Source organism: Mustela nivalis (assembly GCF_964662115.1).
Source record: "Mustela nivalis genome assembly, chromosome: 11".
Classification (NCBI taxonomy): Eukaryota; Metazoa; Chordata; class Mammalia; order Carnivora; family Mustelidae; genus Mustela; species Mustela nivalis.
Genome location: NC_139030.1, coordinates 36232337 through 36259526, shown reverse-complemented (window position 1 = coordinate 36259526; position 27190 = coordinate 36232337). Strand labels below are relative to the sequence as shown.

General features: G+C 35.8%; 1 long non-coding RNA gene across 1 annotated transcript; it reads right to left on the bottom strand.

The window, feature by feature from the left end:
- Window positions 1-1032: 1032 nt before the first annotated feature.
- LOC309843874 lies at window positions 1033-27140 on the bottom strand. The gene is made up of 3 exons (XR_014300389.1): window positions 27066-27140; window positions 22169-22268; window positions 1033-1432 (listed from the first exon to the last, which is right to left on the bottom strand). It is a non-coding gene; the product is annotated as an uncharacterized lncRNA (long non-coding RNA).
- Between the last annotated feature and the right edge of the window lie 50 nt (window positions 27141-27190).

The window sequence follows — 27190 nt, the reverse complement described above, 5'->3', positions numbered from 1 at the left end:
AAAAAATTATGCAAACATAAATCTTAATATACTTTTTAGAAAAGACTGAGTTGTTGCCTCTTTGTGTCTAAGATGATAGTTGTCAGTCACACCTAGCTATTTATATTAAGTATAAATTAACATTAAAATCCAGTTCTTCAGCTGTATTAAACATTCTCATATCCTCAATAACTTCTTATGTCTTTGGATACCATATTTTTCAGTATGGATATAGATATTTTCATCACTTAATTTTTAATTAAAAAAATTTAAATGATTTTATTTATTTGAGAAAGAGAGTGAGCAAGAGAGAGAGCACAGGAGCAGGAGCAGAGGGAGAGGGAGAAGCATGAGCAGGGAGTCTGACATGGGACTTGAATCCAAGACCCTGGGGTCATGGCTTGAGCCAAAGGCAGATGCTTAACTGCCTGAGCCACCCAGGTGTCCCTCATTACTAAAAGTTTTATTAGTACTATTTTAGGAGAAATAATTTGGTGACACAATTTTAGATAGACTGGGGCTGTCATAGGTAATATTCATGACTAAAAAATAACTTATACTAATGAAGAATATAGCCTACTGAGGGCCAAAATGGCAAATACAAATAAAGCAATGCAAGAAAGTTATAAAAAAACAAAGCTACAAATATGGTTGTTCATATTTCTAGGAAATGCCATTAGGGTTTAAGCATTTTTTTTTCTCACAACCCACTAAAAAGAAAAAAAAATAAAAAAGAGGCAACTTCTATGTTGAAACTGTAGATTTAAAAATAATCTTGAAATTAGAACCAAATGAGAGAATGCTTACAGTTGATGTATCACAAGTCAAATAGACTGCAGTATTGTTTAGAACATAACCTAGCAGAAGTTTAGTCCAAAGGGGTGCTGTTTATTTTTCTGCCACGACTCTCTATCTGACTTTTGCTGAATACAATGGTGGTAGAATAGGAGACTGGAGTGGGGTGGAGGGAGGGGGTGTATTCCACAAAGAATGGAAGGAAAGGAAGGGAGAGATAGAGAGATCGAGAGAGAGAATGAATGAATAATGGCTTGAAACCTCCTTGAGATCTTCCTGGGTGTAAGGTGAAACAGGCTCCCATAAATGGAAGTTGGGGAAAGAAACAGGCAGGCCTTTCCATATTGGTAGGGGGCAGGCTTGATAGGCCATGGAAATTATTGCAAGGCCTGTATTGGGCAGCTGTAAGACTTGTAGATCTATTCACCCATCTGACAAGCTGTAAAAGTTTATATAGGGTCTTATATAGGGTTCAATCACGGGAATCATCCAGATGGTTTTAACACCACATCTCTCTCTCAAAGCTATGTCCTTGAGGCAGCTTCTGGGAGTGGGGAAGAAGATGAATGAAATTCACATTCCAAGGGCAGGTGAGGAACCTCTCATTGCAGGGTCCACCTCACACATCAACTTGTGGTTATATCTTCTCAGTGACCTCCTGCAAGTGAGAGAGAGAAAGAGATTAAGATCTTCATAACATTATAATACTTAGATACAAAAGCTCTGCTGGGGGGAGGGTCCTATAATATACACAGTATAGAATTTGCCCTCAAGACAAAGCAGAAGTAAACTTAATTTAATTGTAACAAATCCTTAATGCAGTAGAACTCCCATATAGATGAAAATGTTTAGCATCTCTTACAACTTGATGAACAAAGGAAAGAGCACCAGATGGTTTTCTTTAGTGGCATTATGGGGTACTGCAAGAGAGAATTATAAGCCAAAGAATAAAATGTTCAGTTTGCAAGCAGAATTTAATGGGTTAGAATATTAAACTGTTCTTGTTTTCAGTTACTCCGGAAGGCAAAAGATTCTCACAATAAAACCATATAAAAATAAAATCCAGATTTAATTGAAATATTCTTTATTAGGAACTATGAAATATTTAGTAGACTCTATCAGCTAAAACAGAATTTCTTTTTTTTAAAATTAAATTTATTTATTTTCAGCATGACAGTATTCATTATTTTTTCACCACACCCAGTGCTCCATGCAATCCGTGCCCTCTATAATACCCACCACTTGGTACCCCAACCTCCCCCCCCCGCCACTTCAAACCCCTCAGATTGTTTTTCAGAGTCCATAGTCTCTCATGATTCACCTCCCCTTCCAATTTCCCCCAACTTCCTTCTCCTAACTTCCCATGTCCTCCATGCTATTTGTAATGCTCCACAAATAAGTGAAACCATATGATAGTTGACTCTCTCTGCTTGACTTATTTCACTCAGCATAATCTCTTCCAGTCCTGTCCATGTTGCTACAAAAGTTGGGTATTCGTCCTTTCTGATGGAGGCATAATACTCCATAGTGTATATGGACCACATCTTCCTTATCCATTCGTCTGTTGAAGGGCATCTTGGTTCCTTCCATAGTTTGGTGACCGTGGTCATTGCTGCTATAAACATTGGAGTACATATGGCCCTTCTTTTCACTACATCTTTATCTTTGGGGTAAATACCCAGGAGTGCAATTGCAGGGTCATAGGGAAGTTCTTTTTAATTTCTTGAGGAATCTCCACACTGCTCTCCAAAGAGGCTGTACCAACCTGCATTCCCACCAACAGTGTAAGAGGGTTCCCCTTTCTCCACATCGTCTCTGACACATGTTGTTTCCTGTCTTGTTAATTTTGAAAGAATCAATAAGATCAATAAGCCACTGGCCACACTAATCCAAAAGAAAAGAGAGAAAGCCCCAAATTCATAAAATTATGAATGAAAGGGAGAGATCACAACAAACACCAAGGAAGTAGAAACAATCATCAGAAGTTATTATCAACAGTTATATACCAATAAGCTTAGCAACCTTGATAAAATGGATGAATTCCTGGAAAACTATAAACTACCAAAATTGAACCAGGAAGAAATCGACAACCTGAATAGACCGATATCTAGTAACGAGATTGAAGCAGTGATCAAAAACCTCCCAAAAAACAAAAGCCCAGGACCTGACGGATTCCCTGGGGAATTCTACCAAACTTTTATTTTTTTATTTTTTTTTTTAAAGATTTGATTTATTTATTTGACAGAGAGAGATCACAAGTAGGCAGAGAGGCAGGCAGAGAGAGAGAGAGAGGAGGAAGCAGGCTCCCTGCTAAGCAGAGAGCCCGATGTGGGGCTCGATCCCAGGACCCTGAGATCATGACCTGAGCCAAAGGCAGTGGCTTAACCCACTGAGCCACCCAGGCGCCCTCTACCAAACTTTTAAAGAAGAAATAACACCTATTCTCCTGAAGCCGTTTCAAAAAATTGAAGCAGAAGGAAAACTTCCAGACTCTTTTTATGAAGCCAGCATTACCCAGATCCCCAAAACCAGGCAAAGACCCTACCAAAAAGGAGAATTTCAGACCAATATCACTGATGAATATAGATGCTAAGATTCTCAACAAGATCTTAGCAAACAGGATCCAACAGCACATTAAAAAGATTATCCACCATGACCAGGTGGGATTCATCCTTGGGCTACAAGGATGGTACAACATTCACAAATCAATCAATGTGATAGAACAAATTAAAAAAGAATTTCTAATAATTTTAAGGGCATGGTCCCACAGTAAACTTACATGTGGCCCAAATTAAAAGGAAGCCTATGTCAGAAAAAATTGTGAATTTCGCTTCAGGGTCAGGAATGAATCCCCATTAACATTTATGTTCTACAAAGAATGTTCTATGTTCTACAAAGGATGGAGGGAAGGGAGTTATATTAGCAGAGTCTAAAAAACAGAGTCCAAAATGAGAAGAGCTTTCTGGGCCACTGGCAGGAGATAGTTTCCAATCAGGCAGTGAGAGCTATTCGACATCTTACCCCAAAATTCCATCTTTACAGTAGTTTTACCCACTCTAAATCAATATGGAAAATAAGCCTTCCAAAAAAGGTCAAGGTATCTCCAGTCAGAAAATAGATTCAAATTCTGGCCACCTTTATTTAATTTTGTTACAGAAGCCATAGCTAAGAGCCCAGATGGGATAGAAAGAAGCAGAAGAGTTGAATTGATTAGGAAATCACTCCAGGGAGAGGAACCAGACTCTTACCATGGAACATTCCTTGCCACAAAAGTACTGAAAGTGAGGAGAGGTGCTTGGTCAAATTTCCAAGTAATTATATATCTGTCACTGCTTTGTAGCTCCAGTTTTCCATTTCCTAAAAAGTGGAAATTATCTTGCCCTATATAACAGTCATATGTTGGGTACATGTGTGGGGTGAAGTACAGATAACTTGTATTTTTAACTTGCAAGTCTCTGCTTGATTTCTTTCACCCAAGGGGTTCTACCCATGAAACTACATGAAGTGTGCCATTCATACTTGGATATGGTTTAGAGGATTAGATCCTAAACTTCAAAACTGGAATTGTGATAAGATGTTATTTTTTGGTAGTCTTAGGAAGAGATGAGTGTATTTTACATGTAGGAGGAATATAAATAGTGACAGGCAGGGGGTGAGCTGGCAGTAGATTAAAAATGGTCTGGGGGTCTATGCCCTTCCTCCCTTTAAGAGGTGGAATTGAAGTCCACTCCCACATTGTCACTGGGCTTGGCCATGTAACTTACTTTGATCAAAAGGATGCCAGAAAATATAGTACAAGGAGATACTTGACAAACACTTGCATATAGGGCTAGCCATGTGGAGAAGGTTGGCTGGGCACACTGAATGATGAAAGGCCACTAGTAGTGAGAGACCCCAGTTTCTCAGCCATCCCCATTAAGACCCCAGAAATTGGAGTGAGGTCAGATTACACTTCCCAGTCCTGCTGAAGCTTCCAGATAACTGAGGTTGCATGAATGTTACCCAAGTGGCACTATGAGCCCAAAATTACAGTGTTAGCAAATTTTCAGAAAGTTAGTTGTTTCAAACCACTAAGTTTTAGGGTGGGTTGTTATGTAGCAAAAGATAGCAGAAAGAGTTGCTTATTCTTATTGTATAAATGAATCACCTTTTATAACTAATTGTCACTAATTTGTTGGTATGGAGTTACAAATAGTAAATATTCTTTATTTTTAGGTCCTTTACTGTGATTATATTCCTTTCCAACTTGCTAAAATTATGAACATATATTTTATCTTTTTGAAAATTACTATATTTTTGACTTATCTCATTATTGTGTCATAACTTCTATTATTCTATTTTATAATACATTATTTTTACTTAGTTTTTTATTCAGTATTTTATTCTGTTCTTGTTTTTGATAGTCTTTTTCAACTGCATGTTTATTTTTAAAATTCTTTATTATACTATACATTTTAAAATCCACATATATTTCTCTGTAACTCTGTTAGTCACTTACTATAGGTTATTTTTTTTTCTCCTAATGATATAATTATTGATTTTTCTTTGGTCTCAGAATTACATAAGAAACTCTTCTTTAAAATGTTTGAATATCTTTGTTTGTACATTTATGTTTCTCCTAGGCCCAACCCAGCTGCTTTCTTACTTATTTATGTTCTCAAATTTAACATATCTAAAACTGAACTCTTGATTTTAAAACTTCCAAATCAGGGAGTGGAAATTATCTACTAGCTTTCCCCAGAGTCTTGTGCTTACAATAGCTTTGCCCATCTAGGTAAAGCCCAGATGTCCATCGACAGATGGATAAAGAGATAATGTGCCCATCAAAAAACTGAAATCTTGCCATTTGCAATGATGTGGATGAAACTAAAGTGTATCATGCTAAGTGAAATAAGTCAGTCAGAGAAAGACAAACACTGGATGATTTCACTCATATGAGGAATTTAAAAAAACAAAACAGAAGAACATGGGGAAGGGAAAGAAAAATAAAATAAGATGAAAACTGAGAAGGAGGCAAAATATAAGAGATGCTGAACTTTAAGAAACAAACTGAGGGTTGCAGGAGGGGAAATAGGTGGGGGAAGGAATAATTACGTGATGAGCATTAAGGAGGGCATTTGATATAATGAGCACTGGATGTATGCAACTGATGAATCACTAAATCTTACCTCTCAAACAAAACAAAAACCAAATATCTTTACCCATCCGAAACTGAGTAGGGAATTAAAATTTTCCAAAGAAATCTTGGTGTTCTTCAGTCATGAAATACAATGAAAATCATGGTGATTAAAATAAACATTTAAGTAGAAGATGAACATTCTTATTCATTCGTTCCACCAATACAGTCTTCCTATTCTGCACTAGGTCTAGTGCTAGTTATAAATGACAAAATTTGGTTCAAATATCCTGCCATCAAGGGATCACACAACAGTGACAGTGATACCAAGTAGCAAAAGCTATAAGAAAGGCTTATAAGCAGATCTATTAAAGGAAAAAGCAGGAGGCATCTAATCAGGGTGTGAGATAGCAATATCAGGAAAAAAACCATCTTATTTTGACTTAATAAATACATTTTACTTTCCTTTAGGCATAAAATAAGTTATTCATCACAGTTTTCTAAAACAATAGACCATAGCTTAGTGGTTAAAAACACAACTATAAAAGCAAGCTGCTTTGGTTTAAATCTCAACTTCACCAATTAACTAGCTTTGTAAGCATGGACAGATTAATTACTTCTTTATGCTTCAGCTTCTATACCTGTAAAATGGTGATAATAATAGAAACCTATAGGGTTGTTAGGATAGGACCTGAAAAATAAATAGTTCTATTTAAGTGATCACTGCTGTTGTTAAATAAGAAACTCAAATATTAGGATCAAGGAAAAGAATAAAAAAGTGGAAGGAATAAAGCTCATTTAAAATTAATGAATTCAGAATTCCTATAAATGGCCTTCTGTTTTAGTATACTTCTAATCTCCTCATAACTAGCCTTATTGTTTGGAATCATGTCTAGATACAAACGTATAGTAAATTCATGTAAAAGGACAAGGAAGGACATGGCATCATTATTATCACTTTCTTAAAAGTCTAGAGGAATTCAATAGAAGTGTATACTCCATTAATTAACCATGAATTTTCTTTTAGTCAGGTGATGCTATTTTAGAATTTATCTTTACTTTCCTACCAATGACATAAATGAAATTTAGTTAACCATACAAGATGATTTATAATATATTGATGTTGATAGGGCTTGTGTCAATTTCTATAATGATTTCACTTTAAGTTATGTAGTTTTCAGCAATCTAGGGCAGCAAATCAACACTTCCCTGACACAAATTTTCTGAAATTGTTCTAAGCTGACATGTCCTCTTTTGTCCAGTTGTCTGATTATATAGCATATGACTCTGTAGCTGGTGATCTCGGCTAATTAGTGCATTGTACTGAGTCAAGGCTGATTTCCCACATGGGAGCTCTTGGCTCTGCTCTGATTCACATCCAGAGGCAGCAATCTGCCCCACTAAGAGTCTGACAAATAGTATATTACTGGTCAAAAGAGGACCCTGAAAAGGTAGTATGAGTGCATTAGTACAAATCTATCACTGTTACTGAGGGGGAAAATCACCACCCATGACTGCTATTAGTGTATTGGTACTATCATCTTTATTTATGAAGGGCAGCACATTGGGTTCATATACAGCAATTAAGCTTCTTTGCGACCTCTGGTTCTTGTTCTGGTTTCAGAAATATTTGGTTTTATTTGAAATCACTGAATCAAGAACATAATAAACTTTATATCCTCACTATTCTTTAAAAAAAGAGAGAGAGAGAGAATGTTAATCTAAACAGTCCTCTATTCAATTCTCAACCTGGAAGGAATGGCAGATGTAGGATCTAACTGGAGAAAAGATCCCCCTTAATACTGTGAACACCAGATCTTGTGATGACTATTAAGGCAACTCAGACTGAGTTCTAACTGACCCAGACCTTTGAAATAGTCCTCCTAATTAAGATATATGCAACTATCCTGTGTCAGGATATTGAGATAGCTCTACCTTCTTTCCAGAGCATGTTTCATGCACCCACACAAACACACTACATAGCATAAATGTACTTGTTATGGGAAATAGATATGGTATAATAGATATGTCTTCAGTTAGCTGTATGGAGACTATAGGACTAAGAAAACCTCTTTGTATTTGTAAATCTTTTTTAATCTAAAAATTAGTCATATATTAAGCAAACAATTTACAGAAATAATCTATAACAGTTTAAGCTTTTACAGCTTTTTAAATTTTTTTTTAATTTTTTTTCAAAGATTTTATTTATTTATCAGACAGAGAGAGAGCACAGGCAGACAGAATGGCAGGCAGAGGCAGAGGGAGAAGCAGGCTCCCTGCCAAGCAAGGAGCCTGATGTGGGACTCGATCCCAGGACACTGGGATCATGACCTGAGCCAAAGGCAGCCACTTAACCAACTGAGCCACCCAGGCGTCCCTTACAGCTTTTTTTAAAAAAAGTATGTTACATTACAAAATTTTATTAAAATTCATTTTTTTGTACACAGTAAGCAATGGCATGTTTTAATTTAATGACTTTCAATATTAGTGCCCCAGATAAAAGTCAGTAACTTCATTGAACAAGTAGAGAGGTACTTGTGAAGGTATTTCTATCATAAGTTGGTTGAAAAGTGGCAATTACATCATAATTTAGAACCACCATTTTGTGTTAGCATCCTTTAGAAATGGATACTACTCGTGCTTTAAGATAAGGTATTCAGATATATTAGATATATTAGAAATATTTTCAGGGCAAAAAACAAAACAAAGCAGAAAATAACCTTTATTTTTGATGATAACAGTATGTGGAACATCTATATGTTGATCCTCAAGGATTAAATATGATCCCAGAATATTCACCAAAAGTCTCTCCTTTATACTGTGGCCAAAGGTGTAAGTAGAGTATTCAGCTAGGTTAGATTATCACCCAAAACACAGTGTATCTGGTATTGAATAATTGCCTTCATCAATCATGACCAGCGAATTGCCAAATGTGACCTAGCTAGTTTCTATTAATTCTCTGAGACTTAGTTTCTGCAACTGTAAATTGTTTTGTGTCTACGTATGTATTGTTTTGACAAGGCTGTATAAAATGGTTAAGAGTGTGAGCCGAGGAATCAGATACCTGAGTTCAAAACTCAGACTTGCTATCATTCAGTTTGGAACTTGGGTAAGCCATAATGTTTCTATATCTCAGGTTGTTCATTTGTGAAGTGTAAGTAAGTGATAATATACTTATTATTTAAGATGGTTATATATGTGTGTGTAAGTACACATACATACACACACACACGTTGACACACATATAGTGATTAGAACTGTATCTGGCACATAAAAAAAACTCCATAAAAGTATTAACTCTTATTCTGTAGGTAATAATGCAGATGCTTCTAAATTAGAAATCCATGTTTCCACATAAAGATCCTTGAGAACTAAAACACTTGAGAACTAAAAAAACCCTTGAGAACTAAAACCCCATATTTATTTTTGTTTTCATCGAATATGGTACAATGCCTGACACATAGTCATCAATCAATAATATTTGTGAATCAGTTAAATATCATACTCCCACTTTTATTGTTGCTATGAATATGTAGAATTGGAATTCCCTCATTTTATTATGGTATATTTTAATATTAAATAATGTTAAACAGCAATCGACGTTTGATGAAAGCCAGCTCTGAGTCTGGTATTACTCTATCTTAATCATCTTCTTGTTTTATATTCATTATTTCCAAAATAGCCATAACTCTACATAATAAGAGATATTAACTAAGTTTATAGATAAAGAAACTGATATTTAACAATTGGGACTAATATTCTTTCCTTTTTTTGGAAGAGTGAAGACATAAAGTTTATACAACCTACACCACTGCATGCATCATTATTCTTTATCAGACCTTAAATATGGGCATGAAAAAAAATATGATATTTTACTGTGAATAATTGTGTTTAAGGAAATAAATGTGCTGGGAAATAGCATCAATAACAAAAATAATCAGATTTCTTACTTAATAAAACAGTCAAGAAAGTGAAGAAATATTCATAGTGACTGAACATGGCTCCTTTTTCTTCCACCACCAATTACCAGCTATCAGCCTCTTCAGAGAGAAATATGCTGCTGAGGCCTTTTTTTTTTTTTTTTTTTTTTTTACAACTGGAAACCACTGAGAATTTGGGATCTCGTTTTTAGGCTACATTGTTTTCTCATAAGTACTGCTGGAAATCCAAGTAAAAGGAACTGAAGAACTCTACAGTTGTCTATTAAAACTAATACAGTTAGCATTGATCCTGTATATCTGATCTTTCTGGCTACTCAGCCCCCAAGAAGAAGTTCAGGAGGCTGGAAAGGAGATGAATGGGTGGGCTGGTTTATCTTTTCCCCTGAGCTTGAGAATGAAGATACAAGTCATGGTGGCTTCATTCCTGTACTTTGTTGCCTTCTGAATTGCGATAGTAAGGCCTGTCTTGCCATCTATTCTTAGTAGGACTCCGAGTTAATAGAACTTATTAACACCCAGGGAGAACACAGTTCTAATACAGAATTTCTCCATATACTGCCAGCCTTGAGACTAGAGGTTTACAACTAGGGCTTTGAGTAAATCATAGAAATTTTCCAGGAGTAGATTTTGCCACAGCCTACCACATGACATGAAAAGCTCTTGATAGTTGTTTCTTTTCTCATTCTGACGTCTGATAGTGCAACACAAGTCCTTCTATTCCAGCCATACCAAATTACTTGGATTTCCCCACATGCCGTAATCTCACATGCATCTATAACTTTGCACAAGAGATTTGTCTATATTGTATCCCCTTCCAGTTTAGTTTTCATCTCTTATCTTCGTTTATTATCAAGGTCATAATTCATCTTCTCCCAGCTCTCCTGACCCTAGAGATATTTCTGCATCCAATGTATATCTACATCATGAACCTAATTATTGATTTATTTAATCTTTAGCCTAGAATATTTTGAGCCCTTAAGTTTAGTTTTAGATCTATCACTCCAGGTTTATTTTAGTATAAAGCATATAATTGGTCCCCAATAATAAAGTGTGGAGACAGAATATCTGTTGTAAAATCCCAGGTTTGACAGATACTAGCTGTGTAGCTTTAGCAAGTCCCTGGGCATTCTTAGCTTCAGTTTCCATGTGTGCAAAGTTATGATAATAATGAGTTCAGGGGCGCCTGGGTGGCTTGGTGGGTTAAAGCCTCTGCCTTTGGCTCAGGTCATGATCCCAGGGTCTTGGGATCAAGCCCTGCATCAGGCTCTCTGCTTAGCAGGGAGCCTCCTTCTCTTCCTCTCTTTCCCTGCCTGCCTCTCTGCCTACTTGTGATCTCTGTCTGTCAAATAAATAAATAAAATCTTAAAAAAAAATATTGAGTTCAAATATATGAAGAATTTAGAATATATCGCCCTCGCCCCGCAAGGACGATAAGAACCCTGGTTCCGATGCATCTTCTCTCTCTTCTCTCTCTTTATTTCCGCAAGTCTACACACTTATATATGCTTACATGACCAATCAGCGAGCAGGGTACAGGAGGTAGCCAATCAGGCTGTGCACCTAAACGAACAACTTCGCTAGCAACCAGTGCTGTTTACTTCCTCTTTGGGCGTTCCGCTTAGTCTCATGAGGCAATCCTAACCTGGCAACTAGCCAGGCGCCATCTTTAAATGGCGGAGGCCGCCCTGGCCAGGGGCTTGCCTCCGACATCTCCCCCTTTTTTCTTTTATGGCAGGGATCGTGCCTATCTTAGGTTGTCAGTGGCGGGGAATATCCTTACCCGTCATCAGACGGCAGATATCAATGATCTGCATCCTGTCTTAGGTTGGTATATTTCCCCCACCAATCTTACCCGTCATTGACTACCGATCCAGCATACTTAGCCACACCTGGGGGGATGTTCCAGCCTCGATGGCTAACAAGGCCTGCACCATGACTTGCTGTTGCCTATGTTGCTGTCACCTCCAAATTTGCAGTTTCCTTACTAGCAGAATCAAGCCCACTACGAGGATTATCATCAGACCAATTACGCTAGCCCATTGTTTCGTAAAGGTTAACACATCTTGCAATGTTTTGATTATCTCTGGGAGGGTTGCAAGCTCACCTCTGGTGTTATTTATCCTTGTTATGCCTAGTAGCAGGTGCTGAGTATAGTTTTGGAATTCTGCGGACTAATTCCCCCGCAAGTATTGGGAGAGCTGTCGGGAGACATTCTGTAAGTCACTCATATTAGTATAGGCTATGGGAGTTACACAAATTGCCGGAAAGGATACTATACATCCCAGTCCCAATAGGGCCCCCCATATGTCCACTTTTTCTTGAACCAAATCCACTCTCTGGTTGACTATCAGGATTCCTGCTTGCAGATGTGCATTGATCTGAGTATGTTTGAAGGGCAGCCGCTGTCACAACGGTGGCTGTGATACCAAAATCTCTCTTCTTTCTGGATAGCACCACCGGTAACTTGTCCTCTGGAATGGAAACTGGGATAGGAACATGGGTAGAGATACGCATAATCACAGCCAGCTTGAAGGCCGTGACATTCCAGCACTGGGAAAGATAGCAGTTCTTAGTGCAATTCAACGTATCATTCAGCTCGCTAGCATTTGTTAGGAGGAAAAGGAATGGTGGCCAGACGCATATGGGAGTGGGCTGGTAAGTAGTATTATTGGGACAAGACACATTAACTGCTGTCTCAAAGGTACTAGAGTCATTTTGTTTATAAGAACAGTTGAGTAATTTGCCACCATTTAACATGGACACTGCTGAGATATCAGTACATGCTCCTAGCAAGTTACAGACCTGCCATGCATCAAAGGGAGAGGAGGGAATATGAGAGAAGAGTTAGTCACTGGTAAAGGATATAGCCATGCTTTAACCACTGCTCACAGTTCTCTGGCTTGAGTCTGCCACAGGAGGTGTAGCATCCCCAGAGTTATCATCAGCATCTTCAGCATCATGACTGGTGTTCGGAGGCAAGGCTGCACGCACCAGCCGCTCTGGGATACAAATTGGAGCCTCCTTTTCCTTTGGAAAAACACATACAGACCCCCTACTCTATACTAACAATGGATCTGGTCCATTCCACTTTCCTGTGAGGATGTCCTTCCAAAGTACTAAAGGCTTAGGGGAAGCAGCAGCATCACTTGCATGTCTGTCTGCAGCTGATTTACCCGTTTTGTCCAACGTTAAAAAATTCAAAATAAAGAGAATGGTGTTGAGCTTATCTTTAGGGGACCTGAAGGTGTCCCCTATTCCCCCTTTTTGTTTATAAAGCGCATTTTTTATTGTAAGATGCGCACGCTCCACAACACCTTGTCCTTGTGGGTTATAGGGTATTCCATGTATCGAGTCAATGTCAGGTTGTTGTAGGAAGGCTTTAAAGGGTTGTGAGGTGTAGGCTGGACCATTATCTGTCTTTAATTGGCATGGCTTTCCCCATGCCACGAAAGCCTGTAGGCAATGGGCAATAACATCTCTGGATTTCCCCCCCGCCCCATGCACTGAGGCGAAAATTATTCCAGAGCAGGTATCTACAGAGACATGAACATATCTTAACTTTCCAAATTCTGAAACATGTGTGACATCCATATGCCATATATGATTAGGTAACAAACCCTTAGGATTAACCCCCAAGGTCAGTGCAGTTAGTAAGAGCATGCAATTTCTGCAGGAGACTACTATGTCCGTGCCTGTGCTTTTGTTATGTTAAATTTGAGGCGAAGAGTTAAAGCATCCTGTTTCTTCAAATCCTCCCCTAAGTGGTCCCATTGAGGTATGTTTAGCAAGCCTTCATCTAGGAACCATGGAGCCGCCTTTTCCACTGTATTCAAAAAGGCCCGAGCAGTTTTTGCTTTTACGTGGACGTTAAAGACTCGCGCGGCTAAATTCCGGCTCTAAGGCTTCCCCGCTTCTTATTGCAGACTTGTAAAATCCCGGCTCTAATGCCGCCCCGCTTCTTATTGCGGACTTGTACAAGTTAATCCCAGCTCAAGGCCGCCCCGCTTCTTATTGCGGACTCGTTAAATCCCGGCTCTAAGGCCGCCCCGCTTCTTATTGCGGACTTGTACAAGATTCCCACCACCTTTGTCGTGGTTTTACCCCGCTTACCTGCGGAATTCTCCCTTGCAAGGTTTTTCTATTTTCACTCCCCGCTTTACCGCGGAATTCCCACTTTTGAACGTGGCCTTTACTCCCCGCTTTACTGCGGAATTCCCACTTTTGAAGGTGGCTAATGTCCCTGCTTACCTGCGGACCTTTACTCCCTGCTTTCCTGCGGATTACCTTACAAGATTCCTTTATTTATTTCCTGGGTGCCGGCGCCATTTATCGCCCTCGCCCTGCAAGGACGACAAGAACCCTGGTTCGGATGCATCTTCTCTCTCTCCTCTCTCTTTATTTCCGCAAGTCTACACACTTATATATGCTTACATGACCAATCAGCGAGCAGGGTACAGGAGGTAGCGAATCAGGCTGTGCACCTAAATGAACAACTTCGCTAGCAACCAGTGCTGTTTACTTCCTCTTTAGGCGTTCCGCTTAGTCTCATGAGGCAATCCTAACCTGGCAACTAGCCAGGCGCCATCTTTAAATGGCAGAGGCCGCCCTGGCCAGGGGCCTGCCTCCGACAAGAATAGTGTTTGGCATAATGGACACACTATATAAAAGTTTACTGTTATAAAATATGTTTAACTATTTTAGAATAGCTATTCTTATTGGGATGAATACCATATATATATATATATATATATATATATATATATATGCAGAAATGTATAACCACTGTAGTTAGAAGGAAGACCATGGGGCTGTGTAAAATAAAGTATTTCCTTATAAAAAGTAGAGTCAGTATGTGGTACTTTATGATTACAAATGGGATATATAAACCAAATAAAAATTTCAGGTTAATTTATGATAACCAGATTCATAGTGTACTATTAAATACAATTTTTAATTGTCAAAAAATTGGGTTCATCTTCACTATCACTGATGAAAAAAATACATATTATATTAGGCTGTATTGTCCACTAGTGACTTAGCATAACAGTTCTTCTATATTATTGTGTCATGGCTTGTAACTGCTATGACACTTTGGATTTAGATCATTTCAGGAACATCCAGAGGGCAGAATGTCACCTAATGAATCATTAATACTGCTGTAGCAGCATGATTTTCCATTATACTTTTTTTCCTGAATGGTAACCTGACTTGACCTTAATGAGTTCTGGGAACTAATAGAATCATAGCTCATCTGGCTGTACATATGATAATAAGGATAGATGTACATAGACCAGTCTTTCCATTTTATCAGCAATGGAATGGATCCATTTAGTGATAGCCATTAAGATGAGTGGATATATGCTATATCCAATCACTCATAAGGCCCAACTCAACTTCCTTCCTCAATTGCCTCTGGGTGAAATAGGTGGTTCCTTCACAATAGAAAACTCAAGGTAGCTTTTCATGCAACCCACTATAAACAGACTTCCAAAAAAATGCTGTGAGGAGACAAAATGTAAGGTAAGTACTTTCTAAGAACTATTTTAAAAAACACAGACTATTTTAGGTGAAGTTCCTCAGAAAACAGACCCTAAGATGTGCTTATAGGAAGTTTATTGTAGTGTGTTATCTGCAAAAAACAAAAACAAAAACAAAACAAAGACCCAACAAAACAACAAAACAAAAAGCTGTAAGAAAACAGAGTAGAAAAAGAAGCATGTGTAATACAGTTGTGTGAAGGCCTTAGCTGCTATAAAGATACTATAATTGTACTGGGTTTTCTTAAGTGGGTCTGATCTCTCAAAGATACCCCAACTGAAGGAAGGGAGCCAGGTTTCATACCCTTTTACAATAAGGTCATTGAGGAACAAGGTACCCATGGAGGAACATAAAATGCAATTTATTACATTAAAGTTGAGCTGTTAGCAGCCAACATTTCAGACATCTGAAGAACTAGAAGATATGGGTGGCATACCACAATATCCATGCATACAAACATCTCCAAAGATCAGCCATAGTAAATACAACAGATGACATCTTCTAAGTTCATCTGTGATGTCTTAACATTCCAAATAAAACCAAAAGAAGCATATTGGGGACAGGGAGAGGAAAGAAGGGAGCCCAAGAATAGACATTTGTAATACAAAGTTCTTATTTAATTATAGAAAGAATGTGAGAGGATAACAAATGTCCAAATTTTATTTAAATAATCTAGTATATGGTTTAGCTTTGGAGATGGCCTACCAGGACTGTTTAAAACAACATTATATTCTTGAAAGTAATAAAAATCATAAGTCATTGCAAATTATTTATAGTCCCGTGAAGAACATTAATCTTTTGAATTGAAAGAATTCTATACATAGAAAATACCTTAGTGATTCTTTCAGCTAAAAGTTAAGTATGAGCAATTGTGATGATTTGCAAATGTAATTTTCATAAAAACATCAATATTATTACTATAATTCACTTTCTTTTTTCAAAAGATTTTTAAAAATTTATTTATTTGGCAGAGAGAGAGAGAGAGAACACAAGCAGAGGGAGCATCAGGCAGAGGGAGAAGCAGGCTCCCCACTGAGCAAGAAGACTGATGTAGGGCTTGATCCCAGGACTTTGGGATCATGACCTGAGTTGAAGGCAGTTGCCTAACAGACTGCCACGCAGGTGCCCCTATAATTCACTTTCTTAATTTGATAGAATACCCATTTCATTTGTTGTATAGTATTAGAAAGTACTGGTAGAGCTAAAATTGTTATTTTCTCAATTAGTTTTTTCAATTAGGAATCTGGCCCCTTGAGGGCAATTTTAATAAGGATCACTGCTATGAAAAAGTTAAGCAAGCTAATCGAGCATATCAAATAAAGTATACTAAATAAGGAAAAATAATAAAGTAAAATATACCTATCGATTATAGCAGCAAAGCTATCCAAAACCCAATTTTATATCATACCACCTAAATTATATGGGACTATTCAATTAGGTTGCAAATGCAAAGAATAAGAGAAGAAAAGCACAACCTTTTTTCTGGGGCTGATTGAAAGGGGTCAGAGAGAGACAGTTTTACCTGATGGAATGAAAAACAAAACAAAATAAGCACTTGCAGTAAGAATTTAGAATGAAAAGAATAGCTCTACTTTAGCCTAAAACAGAAAAGGAGCTTGGAAAGCTCTGTCCTTCATATATATAATCTTAGTTATCTTTCTTTCTTTCTTGAGAGAGAGAGAGAGAGAGTGTGCAAGCATCAGAGGGGGTCAGAGGGAGAAGAGAGTGAGAATCTTAAGCAGGCTCCACACCCAGTATGGAGCTCTATCTCACCCTGAGATCATAACCTGAGCCAAAATCAAGAGTTAGACTCTTAACCAACTGAGCCACCCAGGAACCCTATAATAGAAATAATTTTCTTTATAACTGAAATCATTTTACTCCTTTCCCATTTTCCAAAAATTAGTTATCCAGTTGTAGAATTATAAAATCAATATATTTGCTTATTGCAAAAATTCCAAAAATGGAGTAAAATATAAAAACAGTAAATGTAATCTGATCCTAAGAGATAACCATTATTAATGTTTTGATTTATAATCATCCACATTATTTTTCTATGTGCATATACACACATACACACACCTTTGTGTGTATAATGTGTGTGTGTATGTGTGATTTGTACATTAAGATAATCATACCAACATTGCTGTTCTGTAATATATTTTTCAGCTTAATGCATGGTTTTCCCAGTCAGTAAATGGTCAAAGATCTTTTCATTTGGTCATATCTATGTGCCCTGATATATGAATCCTTTCCCAAATGTTTATAGTCTTTTATTCATAATCTTTTTTTCTGTATTTGCTATCAATACTATAATAAATGGCCCTGTATCTGTGTCTTACTTGATTCCTTATATTTTTCCTCAGAAAGGATATTATAAGGTGGTCATATTTATTTATGTATTTTTTTTACATTTATTTTGATACACATTTTAAATTGACTTTAAGAAGTTTCTCACTGGGGCACCTGGGTGGTACAGTTGGTTAACCAGTGGACTCTTGGTTTTGGCTCAGGTCATGATCTTGGGGTCATGGGATTGTCAGGCTCCACAGTAATTGTAGAGTCCACTTGAGATTCTCTCTCCCTCTCTCTCTGCCCCCCTGCCCACTCCTGGTCTCTCTTTCTCTCAAATAAATACATAAATATTAAAAAAAAAAAAAAAGAAAGAAAGAAAGTTCCCACCATTTTCACCCTTACTACTAGAGGAGAATGTTCATTTCTCTCTAACATTTTTGGTCCAGTTATTGTGTTTCTTTTTAAATTTTTCTCATGCTTTTAGGCAATTAATTGATAAGGGAGATCCCCTTCATTATCTTAATTTGCATTGCTTTGTCTACTGCTTATGCTAAATAGTTTTCATATGTTTATGGGTCACTGTATTTCATCATAAATAAATACACTTTGCCTATTTTGTAAGCTTTTGTTTTCTTAATTATTTTTGAATTTCAATTGTATATGAAGGGTATAAAATTGTTGATCTGTTGCTTCTCTGTAATTTTTATTTTCTAGTCATTTTTCTTTGTTTAAGGTATTTGTGATGTTTTTGTCATTAGTTTTTGTTACAAGAAATTTTTAATTGTTTATGTTATCAAATACTAGTATGTTTTTAAAAGAATCTTGAGCTTTGCTGTTAGGTGTAGAAAGATCTCTGCTTCCTGACTTTCTGTTCAACACTGATGTTCGAATATATGTATATTATCTAATCTTTAAAAATTTATTTTAAATGCCAAACAATATAAAATAACAAACATATTACAATACTCTAAAATCAAGAAAAGCCTACTAGGATACTGAAGAATTTCTTGAGAACATCAAGATAATGAGATCAGATTAGTATGAAGTTAGAGAGAGATGAGGAAACCTGTACAAAATAAAAGCTAAAGAAAGCTCTACTATTTACCACTAGTATCTTCCAGTGAAAGCTTTAAGATGATGTTGAGAATATAGAATAGAAACAAGTGTAAGTTTGGGAAGTCAGTGGAAGAAGTCATCATGTTCATAGAATAGTTGCCCTTGTGTTTAAAGAGAAATGTTCATATCTAGGACATTTTGCAATAAAGGACAGGCCTCTCAATAAATTGGAGCATCTGCAGTGAGCATTAGATTCAACAATAGGGGGCGCCTGGGTGGCTCAGTGGGTTAAGCTGCTGCCTTCACCTCAGGTCATGATCTCAGGGTCCTGGGATCGAGTCCCGCATTGGGCTCTCTGCTTAGCAGGGAGCCTGCTTCCTTCTCTCTCTCTCTCTCTGCCTGCCTCTCTGCCTACTTGTGATCTCTCTCTGTCAAATAAATAAATCAAATCTTTAAAAAAAAAAATTCAACAATAGGGCCACAGAGACAAAAGGGTGATCTCTACATGTAAATTCCAACCTACAGGTAGACAAGGCAGCCCTGAATCCAAAATGCAAATCCTTTTTCAATAGGAAAGAATTAGCAAGGAAATCTAGCTGAGATTTACAACAGGCAAAAAGTTTATTATTTGCACATTGAAGCCTTCTAGCACAGTAAATTTCACATACGTGGAGGAAACTCATCTGTTATGAAGCTGAGTCTATGTGCTCCTATGTATCAGCAAGATTCACTAGGTTTTGTTTTTGTTTTTGTTTTCTTTTTTAAGAAAATCCACACTATGAGATTGAAGAACCAGGCTGCAGAAGTAGTGGAATTAAGTACAAAACATTTTTGAAATATTTATTTTTGACATTAGGGAGTTGTTAGAGGATACCAAATCCAAAAATAGGCAACACAGAAGGAATCATGGTTTTCAGAATTAGGAAGGCATCTCCACTCCAAGATTATTATTTTTAAATATTTATATTTTCCTTTCTATTTTTTAACAAAGTTAATCTTTAATAATGCTAATTTGAATTTAAGATAGGGAATAGGTATCTAATTGTACTTTAACTTGTTGTCTACTTTGTATAATGGAATCTACATCTGTAGATGATGGGATGGTGTTCCATTTATTTTTATGTTAGTACCACAGTGTTTTAATTATCATAGATTATCATATGTTTTACTATCCACTACAAGAAATCCTTTATACTACTCTGTTTTATATAAAAATATTCCCTCTTAATTACATATTTTGTGTATGTGTGTGTGTGTGTTTGTGTGTGTGCGTGTGTTATGGTTACATTAGTTGTTGGATTTCCAACAAAAACCAAAAAATAGAAAATCCACACCTTAAAGGTTTTATATGACTGTATTAATTTTTTTTGGATAAATATCAGTAGTACATATTTTAATATCTGGTATTCCACATCAGTAATATGATTTCTCTATATTTATGCAAATGTACATGTTTCTACCTCAATAAAATATTGCCTTTTTTTAGGAATGTAATAATTACAGTTTTAAGGTTATTGCTATTAATGGAATATTTATTTTTGCTATTTTCAATAGCATATTTTTCCAATACATTTAAATGCTGAAATATAAAGAAATATACATCTTAGAAAAAATGAATGAATTTAATAACAGTACATTAGAAGAGTTCTTTATGTTCTTTTTTAGGGTTTTTTAGATTTAATCATATTACCTATAAGTATGTATAATTTTTCTTTTTCAATATGTATATTTTTTTCTCTTAGTAAAATTTGTAGCTGATGTTATTGTTCAGCATGATGCCTGTAGTACAATGATTTTCAGATTTTCTTTGGTTTAATGAACTAAATCTGATAACTATGGACTTTCTCCCTTAAAAAAAGTACGTGAATATTAACCAATAAACCAATATTAAGAAGCTTGCTTTAATATTTCATTGTTAAGGTGCGCTGGGTGGCAATGGGTTAAGCCTTTGCCTTCAGCACAGGTCATAATCTCAGGGTCCTAGGATTGAGCCCTGCATAGGCCCAGAGCCTGCTTCCCCCCACCTCTCTGCCTCCCTCTCTGCCTGCTTGTGATCTCTGTCAAATAAATAAATAAAATCTAATAAAAAATTTCATTGTTAAAAATAATATTTGCTAAGTTCAGATAGGTCCTTCTTGTTATATTAAATAAATGTCTTTGTGGTGCTTGTTTACAAAATGAACAAACTTTAGAACAAAAATATGGAAATTTGAAAAAAATTTGTAAATATCGAGGTTATGATGTTTACTTTAACTTGTAATTGAATTAATAAGATGAATTGTATTAATAGACAATCCACTATTGATTCATTACTGCATTCCCAAAATAAAGCTGTTTATTACATAGACCTCATTTTTTGCTGTTTTCTTTTTAAATTTTCCACTAAACCATCTTTATCCAGACCATCTTAGGTAGTAGTTCTTTAAAATTTTTACAAGAATAATTTCAGGTTGTCTGAGTCTTCTTGAGTCAATGATCTTAATTTATCCCTTCAAAGTCATCCTCTCAAATAGCCTTAAGCCTGAAGGCTGTGATAAGCACTATCAGATCCTTCTTTGTGTCTGTCCTCCTCCTTTACTTGTCCTCATCTGCATTCCTTGCACAATCAAGATGTTAGTTGATGTGGGAAACAAAGGCAAAGGAAAACATTAAATTTCCTCACTACTTACAGCTCATTGACAAGTCTTTGAAACAAGTGGAGTGACCTTTCACCAGGAGCTCAGTTGCCTAAATGTTAATGCTTTGCTAAGGGCAAAATAAAATCTTATCTTAACATTATCCCAATCCCCCAGGATCTTGTAAGCCTGTTTATTTATTTATTTATTTATTTGAGGGAGAGTGTGTATACACCTGAGTATGGGCAAGGGGAGGAGTAGAGGGGGAGGGATAAAGAATCTCAAGGAGACCTTGCTGAGTGTGGGCTGCCATGTTGGGCTTGATCCCATGACCCATGAAATTGTGACCTGAACCAAAACCACGAGTCGGAACTTCAACTGACTAAGCTACCCAGATGACCCTGTAATTCTACTTTAACATAGAAAAATTCCTGTGGAAACTTCTTTATCTCTAATCCCCAAGATATATGTTGGCAATCATAATCATCCCCAAGCATATGACCCACTGATATACATCTGAAGGGTCTCATGACTAGGGTTTTATTATACAGTAATAAATTACCTTTTCCTAACAACACCTAACCCTCTCAAGGTCCTAGAAACCTTGTCTCCAAAATTCCTTAGAGACTTACACTATTTCTAACCGCCTCCCAACTTGAAAATATATAATCAACTACTCCTCAAGACCCCAGTCCAGCTCTTTCTGGCCATGGGTCACCAAAGCCACCTTTTGCTGCGAAGGCATCGCAAGAATTCTTTATTGGCCATCAACTCCAAAACCCCAACCTTTTTCTACATCATTAGTGACATTGTAGGAGAGAAACTCTACTTACCATTAGCCTAATTTTCTCTATTTGTCACTTCACTTTCATTTGTGATAATGCCTCAGGAAATGGCTTAATGTTCCATCTTCAGCAAAAATGTGACCCTCTTCTGGTTTCCAGTGAGAGAGAAAAGTTTTACTATTATAATTATTGGTTTCTCTTAGATAGAGGCATTGAGAGAGAGCATGGAAATCAACCTTTGAAAAACATCTTGATTCCTTTGTAATCTTTAAATATGTTGTTTTCAAATAAAAAGCAATCAGATACAAGCTGCATATAATTCCTCCAAATTGCACCAAGGAAGCTCTTGTATTTCTTCAATGAAAAAAGAAACTGAATATTCAAAGACATACAAAAAACAAACAAAAAAACCCCAAAACACTTGAACTAGCAAATTAACAGAATATTATAAGGAATAAAACTGTAATAAGAATATGAAAAAGATAGAAGGCAGAAACTGATTAAGTCAACAGATAGCTTTGGCTTTTATATGGGGAATTGTTCACTCTGATTAGGTGGACCATAAAAGGCAAATGATCTATTCCAGCACTGGCAATGTATGCTTCTAGAGATTTTCTTCATTCTCAGTGACTTCTTGCAAAGCTTTAATTTTTTTCTTGATGTTAAATCATTAATGCTAAAATAAATAGTATCTTTATGGTCAGATAGTCCAGTTTTTTTCGGGGGGTGGTGCTCAGTTTTAGATGGTAGGACATAAAATTTCATTTTGCATCTTCAATCTATCTTTCTTCAGTGATTAAATTGGCATTAGCTGTAAAAATTACTCTCAGAAAAATCACCAAATTCACTTAATACTGCATATCTATCTCCAGATTTATCTTTTTTGTTTGAATAAAAGATCATTTCCCACAATTTTTCAATTTGCTTCTATATCTGCTTGGCATCTTTTTTTCACTTCTTACTCATTTTTGATCATTGATATGACCTTGCCATGTTCATGATGAGCTTATCTTTTATTAATTTTTATTATTATATGAGTGTGTGTTTGAGAGAGAAAAATTTGGAGATTTTTTTCAATTTTCTAAGAAATGTGAACATTTGTAGAGAAGGTAGTTTATATTCTACCCCTTCAACTTAGCAGCAGTATGTTATATATATCTCTTTAGCTGAAATGTTCATGTTTAAGTGGGTTTTTATTAGGATGAGGTCTAGAGTTTCTAATTCAGATGTCAGAGGTTGGCAGCAATATCAATAAGAAGCCATCAGCATGGCCCTTACTCCTAATTCTCATCCTGACATGTTACAAAAATAAGCATGATAATTTTATGGCTTCTTTTTCTGCCTAAAATGTAACTACATTAATCTGAAAGACAGCTGATTTTTCAAGGTCAAAAGTGCTTAGTTATAAATTGATGAGCTATTATGTGTGTCTGTGGTTTTCTTGATGGCACTGTATTAATAATACGCATGCAGAACAGGCCATAAAAATTCCATTTAAAGGTATTAAGGCATACTGGGACATTTAATCAGGTTAAAATTCCTGTCAGCTGGCTCCAGGCACGATGTTGTTCAGTCAATGATTAACAAAGTATGTGGAATATAAATATGCATGTCTATTACATGAGTTTAGATTTCACTGAAATGAACTTATTTGGGGTTTTGTTTTCTGCATCTAGCGAAAGATTCAACTAAAATTCATTACAGTGATATTCATTGTTTTAAGTAGCTTCTACTATCTCCCAGCCTGGATTGTTTTGATTAGAAAATCAGAAAATAATATACTTACAAAGGTGCTGACATTTTTTCCAAGTAGGAAAAAATACACTCGGTGATGAAATGTTTTTAAAATATGAATCACATTGTAAGCTTCCTTTTTTTGATTTATAAAAGCTATCTCACCAGGTGTACACTATGCTCTTATAAAAATCAAGACAGATTAAATCATAGAAAGCTATGGAAAGGATTCTTCTGATAGCATCTTACAGTATACCTTACAAGTTAAAGGGGAATTTATTGAAGATACAAAATATATACAGTAGAAATGGCAATTAATTTGCAGGAGTATTTACATATTATAAAACAAAGTCACATTTTTCAGATAAATCAAAGAATGAATAATCCTGGCCTATGAAAATTTCTCACTCTCTTTTTCCAATAGTGGTTAAAGAGAAAAATTACAGTTCATGTTTCTAAGAACATTTTTCTATAGCAAGCATGGATGAATGACCATTTGCAAAGCAATTATGAAGATGTATAAAAATTATCATTTCATTTTTTTAATTGTGTAAAGTTTGTTAACATTAATATTTGTCTTTCATGCATGTGTTTATATATCTATCAGTATGCATTTGAAAATATTTTGGTTACTACTAAATTAACTTCTTTTTTTTAATATGAAAATTTTTTTAAAATTTCATTAAAAAAAAAAAATGAATTCCAGAATTCATTGTTTATGCACCTCACCCAGAGCTCCATGCAATCTGTGCCTTCCATAATACCCACCAAAACAACCATGGTCTGAATTACCATGTCCTTAAACTTGAGAAGAATGCAGATTTATTTCAAAGAAACACATTGCAGTGTTTTGAACTGATCTTTGTCTGTCAAATAAACAAAAATTTAAAAAAAAATTAAAAAACTCAAGCTCTCTATCATAAACTCATATACTAACTTTATATTTTTTAATTACTAGACTATTTCACTAACAGTTTTGGGTTTACAAAACAATTGAACAGAAAGTACAAACAGTGCCATATCCTTGCCCTCCCACCATTTCCCTTATTAACATCTGTCTTGTAGTGGTGTATTTGTTATAGTTTATGAACCAATGCTGATACATTATTGACTAAAGTCTATAGTTTGCTTTAAGTTTCACTTTTTGTGTCCTACAAGTACATGAGTTTTATCAACTGCATAATATCATGTATCTACCCCTGACAGAATCATACAAAATAGCTTAGTTTTACTGCTCTAAAAATACCTGTACTCTACCTATTCATACAACCCTCTACCCCTAACAAGCTCCCCAATCCCTGGCTAACACTATTTTTTTCACTCTCTCAGTATTTTGCCTTTTCCAGAATGTCATGTAATTGAAATTATACAGTATATGGTCCTTTCGGACTGGCTTCTTTTATTTAGCAATATACTTCTAGGGTTCTTCTCTGTCTTTTCATTTTATTTTATGGCTAAATAGCATTCACTTGTATGGATATCTACCACAACTTGTTTATCCACTGACTTACTGAAAAATTTGGATGCTTCCAAATTTTGACAGTTATGGAATAAAACTGCTAAAAACCTCCATGTGCAGGTTTTGTGGGACATAAATTGTTATCTCATTTGGGTAAATATCTACAGCATGATTGCTTGCTGGGTTATCATTGTATATTTTAGATCCTAGAGCAACATCACACTTTCATTTGAAGAGTTTTCATTGCTAACGTAAGAATCAGTTTGTAAAGAAAACATGTTTCAGATTAAATTTTTTTCTGAGTTCTTTCCAAATATCAGGAAAAGTGTGCTTTTCAAAATAAATAAAATTTGTATTAAAATATGTTTTTAATAATAACTAACATCTAATCTAATCTGAAGTTATTTCTTCCTATAAAAATATGTGCTTTGTTATTAGATGGGGTAAAGTAATGACATATTTAGAGCCTCTCAAAGTATTTTAAAAGTAATCATTAAAATCTCAGATGTTTTTCTTTTTTTTTTTTAAGAGTTTAATTATTTATTTGACAGAGATCACAATTATGCAGAAAGGCAGGCTGAGATAGAGAGGGGGAAGCAGGCTATCCGCTGAGCAGAGACCGATGTGGGGCTCCATCCCAGAACCCTGGGATCATGACCTGAGCCGAAGGCAGAAGCTTTAATCCCCTGAGCCACCCAGGCGCCCCTTAGATATTTTTCTTAAGATTTTATTTATTTATTTGAGAGAGAAAGACAGAGATAGCAAGAGAGAGCAGGAGCTGGGAGGAGAGGGTTCAGAAGCAGGCTCCCTGCTCATCAGGGAGCCGGAGGCATAACTGGTCAGGACTGAAGCTGAAGGCAGACACTTAACAGACTGAACCATCCAGGTGCCCTAAAATCTCAGATTTTCATCTGGATATGATGCCATTGCAATATAACGAATTTAGATCTGAACATTGAAGCCTCTGTAAATGGTGCTTTTAAGTTACTTAATTCCATAAGAAGAATTAAATGAAGACTGTGTCCTTTTCTGCATTGTTGTTATATTGAGTATATTAGAAACTTTCAGAATCACAACATGTGAATAGAAAATAGCTTTGCTGTAAATAGTAATTTACTTGGCTTCCTTGAAACTGAAACATTTCCTTGGGTTTATTTAACCTATATATTGCCTCAAAAATACATGGTGAATGCAGAAATTCCCTTCATAATATATCCCAGAAGTTGCAAGTGTTAAATCTTCCCAGATAATATTATGGTAGGATCTAAATTCCAATAAAAATTCTTTTCTATATCATTATTCTATTACCTTTACTTAGTAAGGTACTTTAAAATGTGTTTGATGTATTTAATAACAGTTTTTAAAGTTGATAACTTTCATTGGTAAATGCTAAGAAATGTATTAAGATGTAAAGTATTGGATCAAACCTTGTATCCTGATATATTCTATCTAAAGTCTAAAGCACATCTATTATACCTGCTTATCAAAAAATTTCAGTAGCACATTTATGATGGGCTTGAAGTTGACCACAATGCTACAAAGATTTAAATATTTTATGAGAATAGAACAATTTTATAAGTTTATAGAAAATTTCAAAAGAAATACAGTGGTAATGAGTTATTTCCAGAAATTTTAAACATATAATTCAAATTAGTTTTAAATACTGTGGAAATACCTATTAGTGCCATGAGCATCATTTCAGCCATCTTATTTACCTAATTGGTCTAAAAATAAATATTTCAGAACACTCACATATGACAAATTCAAAGAAGAAATTGTATTTTTAGGCAGCTAATTGAGTTAAATTTACAACGAATAGAGAATAAGAAGTAGTCATCAAAAATATCAAACACAAATTTTCAAAGTAAACAAATACA